Source organism: Poecilia mexicana, unplaced genomic scaffold, assembly GCF_051168715.1.
Source record: "Poecilia mexicana isolate PSO_F unplaced genomic scaffold, ASM5116871v1 scaffold_11, whole genome shotgun sequence".
Taxonomy (NCBI): Eukaryota; Metazoa; Chordata; class Actinopteri; order Cyprinodontiformes; family Poeciliidae; genus Poecilia; species Poecilia mexicana.
The window spans coordinates 11,126,042-11,143,187 of NW_028263380.1; positions in this window are offsets into that span (position 1 = coordinate 11,126,042).

The window sequence follows — 17,146 nt, forward strand, 5'->3', positions numbered from 1 at the left end:
AAAAGCTGAACATTTCAGCATAAAATGAAGGGATGTTGAGAAACGCACAGTTCTTACCTAATGACTGGGTCAGGATGTTTTTTCCTTCTACTCTGAGCTTTTGACAAGACTCTAAACTGAAGAACGGTCAGCTAGATCCACCATTTAAGAGATGCAACGTGAAAATGTTAAGGAAATAGCCAGCATTACTTTATTTGACGGTCAGGTGCACGTCTGCCGACACAAGGGGAGAAACGTTCTTGTCTGATTAGTGACTGAAGCTCTGCAGATGCTTCACTGTCTAACATGATGTTACGTATCGGTCTAAAATCATCCAGTCACTATTTTTAAATCAAAGACAGTCACTTCTGCAACGTCCAGAGGGTTCTTGGATCTAAAGTGATCTTTAGCCAATCAGCTTCCTCCTCGAATCTTTCACCCCGGCTCTAAACCTCCTTTTGACATCACCGACAAACTGCACTCCGTCGTCGCTTATGGTGCCTCGTTGCTGATTTACTCTCCCATGAAACTTCTCCTCACTTCTTAATCTTAGCGTTTGTGCACGCTTCCTCCTTCCGTTGCCTTCTCTTTCATTTCTCCTCCCTTTTAGCAACCTTGGCCCCCAGCTGCTGACGCTGAGAGCAGACACAGCACCCGGGCCCACATCAAGGCCGTGCTGCTGGCGTACGAGCGTCTGCATCGTGAGCGTGTGTCTGGAGCAGTCGTTACAGTGGGGCCCCGTGGGGTGTCACTGAAAGCTCTCGTACGTATTATTTTCTCCTTTCGTTGCGGTAAAAAAAAAAGAAAAAAAAAAGATAAATATAGCTGTGTTGTAATGTCAGAGGCCCCAGTAGTTTCATCAGAGAGGATGCAGAAGTGTGGGAGGAGTCACCGTACATATATGTTTATAATCGAATACTCGATGCCTCGTCAAATGATTAATATCCAATAAATTATTGAAGAAATGCCCGTGTTACATCCTCGAGGTTGAGTTAAGATTGCTTTAATCAAGGGAAGAGCCAGTAGGCCTATTGTTACGGCTCAGGAGGAAAAATCAGCAAGACAGCAATTAGCCGCTCCGCAACTCTAGATTTTAATGGTAAGCAGAAAGCCACGGTGAAGAAAAGTCACAAGAAATCCCTTGTGATGCCTGGCAAAAATGGCCGCATGGCCTCTGCGTCCTTTTTAAAGACGCAGAGGCCGTGGATTTAGACCAAAGCATGTTCCTGAGATAGAACAGCACAGTCGAAGCCCGGACCTACATCCAAGTGGAAATTTGTTCACAGGTGCTCTTCCGCTAGTCTGATTGAGGTAAAATGATTTTCCAGAACAAAATTGAGCAAGTTTTCGCTAGATCCCAAAGTTGTAATCGCAGCCTTCAGACACGCGGCGGCTGAATTCATATGCGCTCCACACTTTTCAGATTTAAAAAAAAAATTGTTCTCCCTCCGTTTGAAAATCCTGTCGCTGCTTTGTGCTTCTTTGTCAAAAAATGTCCAACATACGGTGAATTTCACGGCTCTAACATCACAAATGTGAAAACATTCTTTGTGCAAGGACACTTTTGCAGGGTGTCGTGTATGAAGGCAGAGAGGTGGACACTTTCTGATTTAGTTGACACGTCAGTAGCAACACAACAAAGTCTCCTTCATTTTGATTTATGTGAGCAGGAAAAACTGAGTGTTAGACTGTGTGGGTGTATCCAAACACCTTTTCCCTTATATTCTCATGTGAGCAACCATTTTTTCTTTTTTTTTTTAAAATTTTCCTTCCTTTTTACTGCTGCACCGTTGAACCCTTTTATCACCCCGGGACCTGACTTTTTGTTGCCTGCGTCAGCTTTTCTACAAGAACTGACTGTTTTCCCCAGAACGAACGAACCAGATGAATCTTAAAGAACGTCTTTCCGTCCCCCCAGTAGCAGCCCCTCAGAACAGCATGTGTTCAGACTGCTGTCATGCATTGAGCTGATAGTTTTTCCCCTCAGTGCGTCTATGCACAAACCTCACCCCTTTAACTCATTACACTATCTTGCGCCCACGCAACATGTGACCAGCAGTCAATGACAGGAAACGAGCCGACGTCGAATCCAGCCGCCTGCGCACCAGATCCTCTTCCAGTTTAATGCTTAACTTTGAACGTTCAAGCTTGCGTCCAAACATCGTAAAGCTCAGCGTGGAGCTGCAATATCTGGTCAGCGTGGGGTTATTTTCATTCAACAACGTCGCTTGAGTCATTGCTATTCTTGATTCACAGGCAGAGCTGTGAAAATAATTAAGCTTACGCCTTATCTTGATCTCTTTCCAGCCTCAATCCACATTGACCTTATAACGCACGTGACAAAATTAGTCAATGACAGGTGTAGCACTGATAAAGCCTTTCCTCAACAGTTGTGTTTGCATAGTTTACACCCATATAATCCCGTTTCCTGCTCTTAAGGGCTTTAGGCAGAAGGAAAATCAGAGATTATAACTCGGGGATGGATTCATTTTATTTTTTTGTACTAGAATGCAGGAAGGTAGCGAACATGAAAAAGTTTAGCGTTCGCTCCAGACATGACCGAGCAGTACATCTGTGCAGTGCAACATTTATATTTACTAAACTGGAGAAATGAAAGTGCCACGCTTATTCCATTTAAGCCACAACTCTTTGATTAAAACTCCAGCAGGATTCGGTTCGAGAAAACACACACACACACACACACACACACACACACACACACACACACACACACGCACACACACACACACACACACAAACACATGCATTCATATAGCCAGATTCATCCATTTGAAAAAAAAGGTGACTAGTGTTTGTGTGTGTGTGTGTGTGTGTGTGTGTGTGTGTGGGTGTGTGTGTGTGCGTGTGTGTGTGGGTTTGTGCATGTACACGTGCATGCATACAGGGCCGAGTGGACACAGCAGCCTCTATGTTCGCTGCTGCAGAAAACTGTTGGCCTTCAGGACAGACCATGATCCCAGCGTGAAAGTCAGTTCTGGCTTTACTCAGGCCTGAGCTTTGTGGTTTCAGCTCACACTGCCGCCCAGAGCTCAGAATCACATCATGTCTGCAGTAAGGTAGAAAAAAAAAGAAAAGAAAAAGCTGACCAGCTTCTTAATAGAAACCTCAAGAAGAAGAAGACAGGGTGATACGTTAAGCCTTGTTACATCACTCCAGCACACATGTGTAGGTATGAAGCCCAACTAAGATGACACGTAAACCAAACAAATGCATAAGAGTGGTTTCCTCTATACTGTTGCTGCTTTACAGTAAATTTATAAGGTCATAGTGTCTGTTTAAAAATTACAGCATCGTCAAACCTCAATCACATTGTCCTCTGTGTAAGAAAGCAGTGTACTTACAGTGCCTCACAAAAGTATTCATTCTGCTTAAACGTTTTCGACGCATCACAATCTCATAGTTAGATATTTCAATCTTTCAGCTTTGTCTTTTCTTCTTTGAACAGTCACTCCAGCTCATTCAGGTGGGATGGAGAACATGTCTGAACACACATGTTCAAGTCTTACAAGGTGCAATATATTTAGGTCTGGGCTTTGAGTTTGAACCCTCCTCGAAATGTTTCGGCAACAACTGTGGTAATGACAAGCAAAGCACTTAAACCTCACCCGATCTTTTTAAATGATGAGAAAAGGAAGCATTATGGTTGCAGAAACCCTGGTCTAAACAGACACCACATGACCCTGACCTGCCGTCAAGTTTCCGCTGACTGATCGTTCAACCACAAATATGACTAAGGGGTTATTCCCAGCAATTACTGCACATAAACCTGTCATCAAAGTACATGTGTGTGCAGCTAAATTAGAATATTATTGAAATGTGCATTTATACTTAGAACACAACATCTAAGATTAGATTATTATGACATTTTTAAACAGGGAAGGTTGAAAAGGTGCTTTTAATCTGACATACAAACATCATCAGAATGCGTATTTGTACACAATAATGGATATTTATGGATATTTTAGGCTGGTATTGCTTGACTGTGTGATGTTAAACTCAATCAAGAAGTCAATTTCATCCAGATTTTGTGGTATCTGCTTGTTAACTGCAGCACTCGACACGAAGCAAAAAGCAAAAAAGGGAAAAAACAAAATCACTTAATTTATTGAAAAGGGCTCGATCACTTAGATGCATCCTCCTCTTTTTTTGTTTTGGCAAGTTCTAGAAGATTTAAAACCTAAGGCAAAACCCTAGTCATGCTGTGAGCCTTTTATAAGCTTAAGTTACGCACAGAAAGCCAAGAAAAGCAAATTATCCACAGAAAACAATAAACAGTGAGGAGTAAATTTAAAATGGGTGAAAATAAATCCTGACCCTTGACCTTTATGATGATGTCCAGGCAGGCATGTTTTGCCATGGCTTGATTAGAAGAGTGGGTTTTATAATGTTATTCAAACCTCCATATGTCCAAATTTTGTGTTGAAAAGCAGTCCATACTTCAAAATCCAAAATGGCCGCCGTGTGTATTAAACTTTATGAGACTGCAGAAATAAACTGTTAATTTCCACTTCTCATAGTTTGTAACTTACTAAACCAGTGAAGCATCTTACATTTAACTCGTGAACATGTTGCATTCGTTTTTGAATACATGGAATAGAGAAAAAATGTGTTCTGCTGTGCGGTTAGCTTGCTAGCTAATTCGAGCTATCAACTATTAGCAGATCCTTCTGGGTCTTGGCTTGGTGTGACATAAAAATTCAGGTGTAACTTCATTCTTAAATCCTGCTTTTGAGTTTTAGGAAAAAAAACTAAGACGTCCTAAGATGGGTTTAGTTGAAAAACAAACAAACAAACAAACAAACAAACACATATATAGTCAGACAAAGCACCTGTGGTTCAGCCTAGAAGAATAGCTGAGAGTTTAATTCTTGCTTCTCCGAAATTCCACTTTGCCCACGATCTTGGAATATGTGTCTCAATGAATGAATGTAATTTTTAGTATAAAAGGCCTGATGTGATTAGCACCTTATTGTAATCTATAAATCCTCCTTTGGGTGGGTCATAATTCTTCTGAGTTGAAACCTTTCGGCCATGCTGTGCTATAATTTGGCCAACACGCAGAAAAAGCTCTACCATTTACTCCAGGCAGTAGTTCTGCCTTTTGTGCTGCTTAAAAGGTATTAATATAAAGAGCTGAAGGACCCACAGTGCACTTTACATCCATTATAGTGTCAGGAACCTCTGAAAAATGAGTTTCAAGATGGATCCCTAGCTGGGAAGGTTTGCATGTCAAGACATCTTTCTAAAGAGCTGCATGTGTGCTAAAATGTGCTCTGAAGATCTTGACATTCTGGTATAGTGATGGGAAACTGCACGATTTGATCTGTATTTCTTTAAAGCAGTGACAAATGAGTACCACTTTGGTCAGGGTCGCCCCACACCCTGCCCCCTCCAGTTGCACACAGATGAACATACAAACACCTCTTCTGCTATTCCACTGAGAGGGACGGAGAACAGGCACAAGGAGAGGAGTGCAGCACATATCGGTGCGGTTCATGTGCAAGTATTGCATGACTTAATGTGAGCTGTAGAAAAGGACCAAATGACTAATCTGAACCAAATGCAACGCTGCAGCATCTGGATGCTTTGTTTTGGTGCCAAAAACAAGTGAAATAGATTTGACAGAAAAACAAAAATATCCAAAAAAAAATAACAAAAAGGGAATAAACAAATACAAAAGATCAAATGTGAAAACAGTCCACACATGTCAATTGAAATTATATCTTGAAACAATTCTAACTTTGATATCACAACAATAAAATGTGTTTTTATTTTATTTTATATTTATTTATTTTTTTTTTTACCAGATAAAAACCCATTAAGATTAGGATCTCTTTCACTGGGGCCACCTGGCCAAGAAAGGCAGCAGCTCAAGTCATGATTCACAAGACAAGCAAACAGACATAACAAAAATAGACATCAGAAATATATAAACGCCAACAATTTGACAATGAAGGGCAGTACTACTGTTAATAGAATACTTTTGACAGAATATCTGTTGTTAGTCTTTTTTTTTTTTTTTACATTTTATAAAAAACATTCAGTGAAACAATTTTACTTCAGCTTGCAAGGCATTTCACGCTAAAAACTTTCTTTCCCTTTTCTAGTCGCACATGAGGAACATAGAGATGCAAATTGTCTGCCTGTTTTCCGAACGACAGCGCATAAATAATTAGGAGGCCAGGCCAATAAAAGACTTGCAGATCAGAGTCATCCAGTGTGAAGATCGCCTGATACACAGGAAGACACATCAGCTTTAGAATACAGATCAGATCAGAAGTGGTCGGTGACGCTGCTACAACTGACAGCTGTTTGAAGGTCACATATGAACAACATCGCCATAATCAAGTACACACTTAAAAAAAAAAAATCTCTAATTTAAGGTAAAACACCGGCCGCTGTGGTTGTCAGAATTTGACCATGAATTGAATTCATTTTTTTTATTTATTTATTTTTTTTATGAAATGCTTTATCTATTGAAAATGTCATGAATTTCTGCATTTGATGATCTGAAACATTTAAATGTGACCAAAAATAAATCAAAAAATTAATAAAATCTATGTGACCATCTTTTCACTCCAGAGAAGATCAATTCTTTATGTTTTCCATCAATTTTCATTCTGCTCAAACCGTGTGGGATACTTTTAGCAAGTGTCAAAAAGGAACTGCATTGTGGCATTCAAATAAAGTGAGCCAAAGTTATTCCCCCCCCTCAACCCACCACCCTCCAAGTCTGATGGGTGAGATGTCATCAAACAGACAGCAATTTAAAGCTCCAGCAGACCCAATAAAAGCTCCAGTCAACAGTTGTCAGCTTGGGGTCAGGCAGCAAGCTGAGGCTTCCTGCGTCTTCCTGTTGAGGGCTGAATCTTCTGGAGAGACCGAGGAGCGAACCTCTGGTGCCTGGCTGCTGTTCATTAAGAGTATTAATGATTAACTAAGAGTGCTATTGTCCCCCCCGGGCCCAGCTGTCCCCGCTCTGCCGTTGATCCACTCTGATGCCTCTGGGCCGCTAAACTGGCTCCATTCATGTGCTAAAGTGACAGCTGCTCCTTACATTCCACAGAAAATTAACTGCAGGCACCGGAAAACAAGCCGGGAGAAAATAAATAACATTTGACAGATTTGTTTTGTCTTTTCCCGGAGAGATGGATCGGTGATGAATGAGGGCATCGGAAGGATTATTTCAAGCCTGTCTGATAACAGTTAAAGAGGTGCAGTGGAGGGGGGAACAGATAGCGTCTGCTGGTGAGTTAGAGAATGTGCAGGCAAAGAGCCGAACATCTTTCCCGGTGAGGGAGGGAGAAGCTGTCAAAATCATCAAGCAAAACTGGTACATTCTGAATTTGTTTTACAGCTAAATTAAGCTGCTTTTTACTGTTTGGTGTGAAATAATCTACAGTATTCATACTCGTTCTTCACGTAACTCGGGCTCATACCGGATAGATAAACGCAAAAACATAGATGTCAAGTGGAAGGAAAATGACAGCTGATTAAATCTTGTTTACAAAAACACAAACTGCGCTGCATCTTTTGTGTTCAGCCCCCCCCACCTGAGTCAGAAATTTTGCTTGCGCTGGCAATTACAGCTGCAGCTTTGCACAAATAGACTGAAAGTTTTGTTCATTCATCTCTGAAAAGCAGTTCAAGCTTAGTCAGACTGAATGGAGAGGTTACTGTGAAATTCAGCTTTCAAGATTTCCCATTAGTCAAATTATATCAACTTGTTTATTATAACGGATAATATTACAAAATAAGAAGCTCGAGATTTTACGTGTAGATGTTTTGTGGCTTGCATTTTAGGTGCCACAAATAGAAGCATGGTGAAAAAGTGATATTGTGAATGTGAAATGAATATTGGTTTATTGATTAGTGTGCAGGACGCAATAATTTAGCTGTAAGAGTACTGGCGGAAAAAAGAAAGTTAAGCCAATTGGATTTAATGTATAGACCATAAATCCAGATATGCTCAACGTATTGGATGCACCAGTGCAATGTGGCAAACTGCATAGCAACCTTCTGTTTTGGCAAAATAGAAGGTATGTGCAACAGGAAGAGGACAATGAACACTGTCAGTAATGTAAACCTGCATCACGTTGGATTGTTTTACAACAGCTGTAGATAAGAAATCCGAGTTGCTTTATCTTAGCGCAAAGAGGACTTTAATTGGCCCTTGAAAAGAAACCGCAGTTTGTTTTATTGGCATATGCAGCTCTTATACAGTCAGATGCTTTTGATTCTTTGACCTGGGAATGATTACTCTGTCCTTCTTGTTTGTAATTGGTTGAGTGTTCACAGATACTGTGAGTCTCTGAAGCAGGTTTGTGTTACCAATGCATGTGGGCTTACTATTTTTGCGCCAACACTCTTTGCTCAGAGGTGGGATGTCACAACAGGCATGATGGTCTTTTTCACTTTCTGTTAAAGGGCCTCGAGGTGCGGTACTTTTTCTTTTTTTTTTTTTTTTGCATGACTGCAAAAATGAACAAATGCATCGTATTCCAGCTGTTTACTTAGATTTAGCCAGAGACGTGCAGAATGCGAGCACTACTTGCAAGACAAAATAATTGGATTTACAGACAAGGCTTTCCCCAACTAGGTTTAAGTAAATGTAATATCCCAAAACTTTTTATTCAATTACATTTACGTCTATTTATAAGGAGTCATTTCAAGTCAGTTTAGACTCCTCCTGTGTTTCTTCCTGCCTGAGGCCTACAGCAGATCTGATTGGATCATCACGTGGTGGCTCCACCAATCCCTGAAGAGGCCTCCCTACTGAAACCTCAACTTCCTAAGAAGATGGGGTTGTTTCTTTGTTGGAGCAGCTTGCCTCTTTGCTGGGTGTTTTTGATTGCTTTGACTTGCTTTGGCATTTTGTGCACCTTGAATGTGCTGCTGGAGTTTGTTTGTAGCTGGATTGTGACCCGTGTTTTAGTTTGTTTTTATTATTTATTTCGCCTCTGCTGGTTTGTTGAGCCAGATAGGTCTCTGGTCAGGTTATTTTAAGAGCTCTCGATTGCAGCTTTGGTTTTAAGACATACATTTTGTTTTGTGCGTTTTGGTTTCTGAGACTATGACTTTTGAGTTACTTTCACTCTTTAAAAAAAACCTGGAAACTGGATACATCAAGTCATCAACTTTGCAGCAATCCATCCTGTATGACGGATCACATGTGCCGACAGTGGAAAGTTGATTACACTGAGTGGTTGACTTTGCAGCAATCCCTCTCACTGAACAAGTTTGTGGTGACAGTGGGAAGGAACAAAGAAACCTCCAGCAGAACCAGATTCAGTTCTAGTAGATTGAGGGTCAGAGGTGACAAACAAAAACACTTAAGCACTGTTCCAGGATTACTTCAAGAAAAAGTTAATAGCAGCAGAAACATTTAAATGACTTCACCTAGGACAGAAACACAGGTAAGCATATTTTTATTAAATATGACTACTACACTATCTCTAAATATTTTTTTCATTGTGTTGACTGTTCATCATATGTTATAATTCTATTTTAGAGTTAAAAACACCTTATGTCTTTCACAGTCGACTAGTCAAAATGTAATATCTGTCACTGGTTTCTCGATTGTTGACTGAACGTTGTTTTGATGACTTCGTATTCTTGTTTTTGTTATGTAAATCACTTTGAACAGCCTCGTTGCTGAAATATGCTCTACAAATAAACTTGATTGTCTAATGATAAAAAAAATTATTATATTAGTGGGGTTGGGCTTCTAAAGGATGATCTTGCCACATAAATAATTTTTTGGCAACATTTTTGTCGATCGAAGCAGAAATTCTCCTCATATTCAGTCAAGTTGAAAGTAGTTCTGTAGGATAATTGTAGAAAAACAGACTCTTGCAATATTATTGTTGAATATTGATTTGCATTTTCCTCTATCTCCTCAGTCACTCCAATGCTTCCATGTATGTGTGATTCATCATCTCAGCCAGTAGATGATAAAATGCTATGAGAGTTCACCTGTTACAAAGGATGTTGCAAACATCCTTTGCATCCATATTGTCCATATAAGTTCTGGAATCTTCTTATTTATTTTCCTTACCATTTTCCAGCTTTATAATTGCCGTAAGTGTAATTTTCAGCAAAAAAAAAAAAAAATGTTTTGAATCAAGTGATCGGAATCATTTTTACCGTTGATGCTTTTTTTTCCCCCCTTAAACTCATCTTTGTATTTGTTAAAGTGACAGACCTAACTGGAATGAGTTTCATTTACAGAATTACAGCAAAAGTAAAGCTAACAATTTACAAAACAAATTGTTCTGGTTATTGTTCTTTTAACCACTATCTGTTTTTTTTGTTTGTTTGATTTTCTTTTTAAATAAGAGGAGTAAAAGGCCACAAACAGGAACATTTAACTTCCTGAGAAGGACAAAACATAATTTACTGGACACTAAAAATATTTTATATTAACTGTAATAATGTTTAAAACTGACCATTTCACCTAACATCAATTCCACATTTTCTTGTTAGCACTTTATTTGTTAAAAAAAAAAAAAAAACAAAAAAAAAAAACAGGTAAGGAAATAACACACCCAGCCCCGGTCTTCCTGAAGGAGATAAATTAGCTCCTGAAGGGGAGCAGATGTTAGGTCTCATTTGAATGTCACACTGACTCTCTGTTCAAGACTGAATATGTGACTGCATGCATTTGTATGTGACTGAGTCCGCACGTGGCTTCGCGTCCAGTCCGGCCCTCCCCGTTGCCCGAGGCGGCAGGTGTTCCTGTGTCCCCTAAAAGAGCAGGTTTTATGTCGCCTCCTCAAGTTAGTGGCTTGGTTGCCATGGGGATGCCCCAACAGAAAGAGGCCTGTGTCTGGGGGGCCGGTGGTGGGGAGAAGAACAGGATGAAGCAGAAGAGAGAAGGGGCTTGTGGCACACTCTGCTCTTCATCCTGAGGGATTAAAAAAAAAAAAAAAAAAAAGAAGAAGGAACAAGCGAGAGATACAAAAACATAGTCATCGAGTAACTGCCAGGACATTATGATTGTGATGCTCGATATTCCAAACATGGGTTACCATAAGCTCAAGTGATGCCTGTGAGTCCAGACAATGGGATCGGAAACTTGAAAAGGCGTCCGATGTCACACGTCCTATCGGTTTTCCCTGTAGGTGTGACAGCTGTTTGCCTCAAGACATCTGCTTGTTATCACTACCCAATGCCTCGGAGCATGGACGTCCCCCTCCATGTAGGTTGGATGCTGTGGACCGGCCCCGCAGTCGACCTCTCCTTCTGACTCCATGCGGATCCTCTGCTGTGTGTGGGCAGTGGGAGTAAGCAGATCTGGGACATACTGGGAGTCACCTGTCCCTTGTTGGCCTCTATCATCCCCCCCAAGAGAGAGCCGTAATTCTCTCTTGGCCAGGCTGGTCAGCAGCTGCCATGTGCATGAGCACAGTCGTACAGATACACACAGACACCATCAGTGATGCACATGTGCAAAGTGAGAACTGCATTGAAACACAAGAAACTTCTTGCATTCTTATCCAATTTGGCGTGAGAACGAGATTAAAGCTGATTATTGTACATGTACAAAAGACATGTTGAGACACTGGCAAATTAGCCCACCTTATTATTAGATTTTAAATAACTAGGTTTTTTTGTTTTTTCTTTTTTTTAAGTTGGCTGCTTGTTTTAACTTGTACAACTTTATTTTGTTGATCTAACAAGTCTGGTATTCCCCCAGCAATTTGTGTTTTCAGGCTTTTTTTTTTTTTTTTTTTTAACAGTGATGTTAATGGTGGAAGTGAGACTCTTTTTGCTTCCTGTCGTTCGGTGATCTGCTCTGTGTTTTGCAGTCTGAAGCGCTGGTCTCTAAAATTGTCGACATTCAGAAAATCTCTTGGCTTTAAGAAAAGTTCAATATTGTTTTATTACACATTTGACAAAGTAACGTCCACAATTTGTTCCCCAGCTAACAAAAGCTACCGAGCATTTGTCGGTTTCGTCCCAAAAATTGTGAAGTCACCAGAGCAAACATTCAATATTCAATTCACTTTCTTACTGCGCTATGCAGACGGTCTGTCTGCTCCGATGAAGCTTTATGCTGAACAAGGAATGAATACTGTGATGCAAGTGGCAACCAACATGGCTTTCATCTGAATAAATTACAGATATTGCTTCACTGCAACATCTTTCAAGAGGATGTGAAAGAACAAAAAAATGATTCTTCCAATTAAAAGGCAACAATGTTTTAAACAACTGAGCCAAAGCTATATCAGATATAATTATTTTAATGATAGGCATGATGAAGGGTAATTCGGTTATTAAGCCCTGGAAGAGGATCGCCTTTGACTCAAGAGGTAATATTGACTGAAGCACCAAGAACAGGTCGACCTGTCCAGGATCAAGATGGTGGCAATCATTCAGTTGGTACTTGATCAACTTATTAATCATTTTCGCAGAAGAACAGATTGTCTTAATACTGTTGCACAGAGATCGAAAGGTGTGTCTCCACCAAACGGTATTCCAACTATGCTTTGACAAAGGTACCAAACCTTTTTGGGCCATGCTGCAACTTGCATGTCATTCCATTTACACTCTGAAAGTGTTTAATGTAGTTCACATGTGTAGCCATGTAGCTGCTTTTTATAGCGTAGTCCAATTAAACCAGTCATCTAAGTTGAAGTAACTGTTGTTGAAGATTAAACAATCCTTTTAGCATCACAATTCAAAGAAATTAAAACACTAGACACCACTGGATGAAGAAAATTACTTACTGTTTTCATGTATTGTTGTGCTCAGACTCATAAACAGTGTTATCTCTTTCAACATTAGCATCTTACTGATGGCCCCTAGTAGTCATAATGCGAGTACAAGTTGACACAGGAAAATGTCCAGCAGCCAACTGTTCGATTAGGTACAAATTGCTGAAGGGGTAAAATGATCAGGGCAGCCGCCTCCCATCACTCCTGACTTCAGTGGCCGTGTGGCTTCTAATGAAGCAAATAACATTAAAGAACAAACTCTGTGGCACAAATTATACTGATTACAAAAATGGTGACTCTCAGCTTAGCGTGACATATTCAGCTAGAGCCAGTGGGAACCTAGTTGATCACAAAACAAAATGTGACACAGTGTAACTAGAAACAGAAATACTAAGCAGGGCTGCTGATAATAAAGTCATTGATTATCTAGACCACAGGTGTCAAACTCCAGTCCTCGAGGGCCACTGCCCTGCAACTTTTAGATGTGCTTCTGCTGCACCACACCTGAATAGAATAATTAGGTCATTAGCAAGGCGCTGGAGAACTGATCTACACAAGGAGGAGGTAATTAAGTCATTTCTTTCCAGCGTTTTGTATCTGTGGCACACCTAAAAACTGCAGGACAGCGACCCTTGAGGACCGGAGTTTGATACCGCTGATGACATTCTTGTGTGACCTGAGGACGGTTTTCAACAGTTTTGGTTAGAATAGAAAAGTGGTTCCATCTGTGAATGCACGATTCATTTCAGTTCAAAAATAATTCAAGAATCCCACTTGCGGAAATTAAATTGTGTACAAGTCAAAACAATACAAGTATATTTGAAAAGTCGTTATAGCTGGTAATGGCTCCGGGCAGAATGAAGTTCCTGTAGTGGTCTGTGTTGCAACAGATGTTTTTTTTTTTTGTTTTTTGTTTTTTTTTGTATGTTGTTAATGCTAAAATACTATAAAAAAAAAGAATACTGAAACATTCTTTTCAATCAGGTTAGGTGTGCATAAGGATAGCCTAAATGCTGACTGTGCTGCCACAGATTATTTGTTATAGGAGAAAGAAAAGCACTGCTTTATTCAATCCTATTTTTAAATGACTAGTTCATCTACACCAGGCATGGTTGCAGCAGATATTTATGCTAGTGTTGGTTTGGTTTAAGAGTCACCTTTTAATCCTGACAGCATATTTGTGTTTTGTTTTTTTCTGAGTTTATTTTCTCAGCTGAAACAGATGGTGTCATGCTTAATGCTCACCTGGTGACCAGAAAACAGACTTTTAGCTAATATGAATCTTATTTGGTTACTGTGCTGTTCAGGTCTTATTTGACAGGTAGGGACTACTTTGTGTCATTTGGTAAATTTAAATCTGAAAAAAAAAAATAAAACATAATAATTGTGGGGTTACTCAAGGGTTATTCCTCTGACTAATTTTCACCAAGTCGATGTCTTCATGATTTAAATTAGTGGATAGTTCAGTATTGTTTCAGATTAGTGAAGACATAAATCTGTTTGGATCCAAAAGTACAAGAACCAAGATGGAACTCAATGGAGCTAAGTACCACAGGGCATGTCTACATTTTAACAACCACAAAATGTCTCTTACAAAATTGCAGCACTAAAAATAAGATCACTTCCCTATTCTAAACAAAAAAGACTGGAAAATGGTTAATTGTTCCTTTATAAAACAAACAAAAAATAACTGGCAACAAGTGTTAAAATTGCACCTTAGCTAAGTGCTTTTGTCAAGGCGGAGCAGTGGCTCAACTCCAAGATCCTCCAATGATTATGAGCCTCCTTACAATATATATTTTTGGACTAGGAATAATCAGGTATTAATAAATAAAAGGATTTAGAGCCAGGCACTTTGAAAGACTCTCATAAACTCACTTATTTCTGTTACTGTCAAATGCATAGAAGAATTTTAACAATCAGAATTATTAAAAAATAAATCTAGATTTATCCGAATTCTCCATAAAGTGATTGGTGTCAGATAATATTTAAGAAGCTGGTATTGTATACAATTCTTATTAATAATGTTGTAGCAGTAATTTATTTATTTTTTTGTGCATCTGGGTTGCATTTTAGAACATTTCCAAGTTCGAGCTAGTCTAAAAACCAACATTGCGGCGGAACTATAACTACATAGTACTACCTGGAGTTTTTTTTTAATTGCTTATCACCTCGTTTTCTTCCCCCCTGTGCAGGTGTTTGGCACTTTAAAGAGGAAAAAAAAAAATCAACCCAACATGTTTCAAGAGGCCATCATACAAATAATTCCTCATCAACCATCTTTGAGCAACGGCTTCTACTTTAAAATCCAGATGAACTGGTTTTCTGTTCTCATCATGCTCTGTTCATGATGACAGAATTACGTTACCAGATCTTTCAAAATCACTGGATAGAGAAAATAAAGTCATGTACATTATACCTTGAAGCAAAACATGATTGTATCATCTTCAGAGGTGGATCTTTTAGAAGTACTTTACTACACGATACTTTTACTTTTACTTGAGTAATGTTATCGTGAGGTATTGCTACTCTTACCAGAGTCAAATGTCTTGGGGGGGGAAAGTGTTTCTTTTTCCTTAAATTGTTAGTTTGTGATGACGTTGTTTGTTTTACGTTTGTATCTCATTTTTAGTCTTTAAAGTAACATAAATTGCACAAAACAATTTATTGTCTGAATAATCACAACATTTTAAAAATATTCAATCAGATGTTATGATTAAGTATTAATCAGTTACTCTGTACTTGAGTAGCCTTTCTAGAGAATGCTGTCTTACGCTCAGTTGAGTAATTCCTTAGGTGGCAACATTTTACTTTTGCTTGAGTAAAAATATGCTGAAGTAGTATGACTCTTACTTGAATGCAAAGTCTGTGTACTGTTTATGGAAAATGAATGGGCAGGAAACTACTTTGCACTTCAAGAAATTTTCAAGATTACACATAAAGTTATATTCTGACTATGCAATTCCCAGTGCAGGATGTTCTCAATTTGGACCACCCTGTTCCTGCATATTTTCTTGAAAAAAAGAAAAAAGAAAAAGAAATTCCCTGCATGAGTCCCATCAAGGTAAACATGAGAAAACCAGTTACTGAATAACTGATCACTGCTGTGAGGGTTTATACAAAACAGTTTCACTCTCTTTCACAATGTGTGTGTGTGTGTGTGTGTGTGTGTGCATGCGTGTGTGCGTGTGCGTGCGTGCGTGCGTGTGTGTGTGTGTGTGTAAATGTCTGAGGTCTCTCACCACTGTTCCACACATCTAATTGGTTTGTTCTCCTGCCAGATCAGATGTATACTTGGTAATATATGCAGTCTGAGTGATGGCTTTCAGAGCTGATTTCACACAAACAATAATAATGAAAAAATGTAAACGCCCCATTTTACAGTAATCGGTCTCCATCGTATTGTCTATATTTAGTGTTTTGTGATGGAAATTTTTCAATTTTGGGTGTTGGGGGGCCAGGGGGTTAGCCCAAAAAAGAAAAAAGTTGGGCATGAGAGTTTGCCACAAAGACTTCCATGTCATTATCCTCTTTGTTTTACATTTTCAATAGAAATAAGTGGACTCTGCAAACGACATAAAAGACGAGTTTGTATGAAAATCATGGTGTTGGGGCGGGGAAACAACCTTCTTCTGATCTGCTGTGCCTCTCTAATGCATGCCTTCCAATGAAGCTGCAATAATGGGGCTTGGTTACACGCCTGTAATTGGCCTTTTATTGGGATAATCTGACATCAAGCCTTGTCACGTCTAAACCGTGTCCAGAAAGAGAGAGAGAGAAAAAGTTTGTCAAGAACTTCCCAGACAACTTTAAAATAACATACAGCTGAAAAATTATATAATCATCACATCAAATTGAGTCTTTACCTATAAGTGAAAGCGATAAAATAAGAATGGCCTGTTAATTAAAGTTTTCAGAAAATACCATTACCTCATATTTCGTTATTATTCACAAGAACATTTTCTAAAACTACTAAAATATCAACTAAAATTGAAGGGCATGATCTTTACAACCTCCTTACAATATTAATAATAAACAGATATTCTATATAAAAATGTGCTTCTTATTATGAAGCTCATAATATTTATTTGTGTTTTTAGATTATTTTTTTTCTACGTGGACATGTTTTTGTTGGTAATAAAGTAAAAGTTTCAATAAAAATATTTTTTGGATAACCGTCAATTATAATAAATATATATGCACTAATGACTCAGATGATTTTATTTAACAGAAAAACAAGACATATGATTTAAAAACTCTATTAAAATTGTTAAATTGAGTATCAGTTGCACAAACTCATATACAAACTTACCATATACTAGAAAAAATTAGGTAAATTAGCAATAGCGATAAGACGGTGATCAAATTATTAGCACAATTACACATTGATCCTTAGAGTAAAGATGAACACTCTTTATTGTTGATAA